Source organism: Cavia porcellus, unplaced genomic scaffold (genome assembly GCF_034190915.1).
Source record: "Cavia porcellus strain 051 isolate PalLab524CR breed Dunkin Hartley unplaced genomic scaffold, mCavPor4.1 scaffold_1, whole genome shotgun sequence".
NCBI lineage: Eukaryota > Metazoa > Chordata > Mammalia > Rodentia > Caviidae > Cavia > Cavia porcellus.
In genome coordinates, this window is record NW_026947484.1 from 110480883 (window position 1) to 110482640 (window position 1758).

Genomic DNA, 1758 nt, shown 5'->3' on the forward strand with positions numbered 1-1758 from the left:
CTAAATCCTAGGCCACATTTAGTCTTTTAATCCTTGGCTGGTTGTGGTGGTATGTGTCCTTGCAATCCAAGCACTCAGGAGTTCTGGAACCACTGTTTAAGGTCAGCCAAAACTACACAGTTCAAGTTCAAATTATAGTAAAATCCTCTCTCCAAAACAAAAAATAGATTATCTTCATTTTGGTATATCATTTGATGAGGAAAATACTTCAAGGAGAATTCAACCCTTTTGAAACTAGCCCACATGCAATATACCAGGCTATAAAGGCTGTGAGGCCAGTTTCAGCATTCCTTTTCATCCTTTACAACCACCAAGCCCAGTGTTTAGATTCAATGGGAAAAAGAACTGGAGGGTCATACCTATCAATCTTATGATGTTTCTCTTTGCATCATCTTGCAGCTGTTGAATTGTTATATGCTGATTCCTTGTTATATTTAAAGATCTTTCCTGTTCACTAGATGCAATCTTGTCTTTGAGGTCTAAAAGACTGTCTTCACTTTCGCTGAGATGGTTTTCCCAACCTTCAATGGAATTTTCGATTTCCTCTATATCTCTTTGAATTTCTTTCATGCATTGTTTGTTTCTTATATTTTTCATTCAAGGTTTCCGACTTTTCACATTGTTCCTCTAATTTTTAACTATGTCTTATTTAGATGTGTTCAGCATTTCTTTGATTACATTTATCATTTCTTCTTTTAGCAGGGAGATCATTTCTGATCTGAGTTCTTTTATAGCTTTCCAGAGTTATTTCTTTACTTCAGTCACTATGTATGGTTTACGTTTGCTTCTATGTCTATGTCTCCTAGGATTGCTTGGGATGGGCAGGTTTGAGACTACATTTTGCTCTTTTGTTTTGTTATTTTTCTATATTCCCTTAGGGAAGCTGAAGTCCAGGTCTCACTTGTTTCTTGAGCTGAGACTATCTGTCTCTACTGCAGGATTTTCCCCAGTTGAGTGGAGATCATTAGGCAGGCCTTTGCAGATGGCTCCCAGCCACTCCAGGTCACTGAGTATGGCCCAAATATGCCAAAAGGGACAGTTTCATGGGTCCTCCAGTGATGAGGAGTGCTGAGTGGGGCCCTACCAATCTCTGAGGGATGTGCACAGACTTCCCTGTGGGATGGAAAACATTGTGCATACTTTTGGCTTGTCAGGCAGAGCACAGATGGCTCCAGGCCACTTGGGAATCACTGGGCAGGACCCACATCGGCCCAGTGAATCTTCCAGTAATGGGGTATGCTGGGCAGCGGCCTACCAGGCTCTGAGTGATGCATTAAGGCTTCCCCATGGAATGTAAATCTGTAGACACAGTTTCAGCTCATGGAGCAGAGTGCAAGCTGCTCCACGCCATTCAGGGTTTGCTAGCTGAAGCCCCTATATACATTTTAAATTGATGAATTTTATGATTTATGAATCGTATCATAAAAATCTCTTTATGTTAAAGACATAGTAGCCAGGCATAGTGACCCACACCTATAATTACAACAGTGTTGAAGGATGAGGCAGAGGACAAAGCTTCAGTTTCAGCCTGGATAATCTACCAATGCAACAATATTTTTTGCATATGTCAAAAAAATAAATTGAGGAATTTCTTGGTTTTAAAGACCTTCCATATAGTCCTCAGAGGTGCATGTGCGCACACACACACACACACACACACACACACACACACACAATGCAAAAGGATGGAAAGTGAAAGGAAAGCAAAGGGAATAAAGAGGAGAGGATAAGAGGAGAGGGAAGGGGAAATAGAAAAGA

The 1758-nt window shown here is 40.8% G+C and overlaps 1 non-coding gene across 1 annotated transcript; it reads right to left on the reverse strand.

The window, feature by feature from the left end:
- Positions 1–222: 222 nt before the first annotated feature.
- On the reverse strand, positions 223–354 carry LOC111754355 (small nucleolar RNA SNORA61). Its single transcript, XR_002789055.1, has one exon. It is a non-coding gene; the product is annotated as a small nucleolar RNA SNORA61 (small nucleolar RNA).
- Positions 355–1758: the final 1404 nt, after the last annotated feature.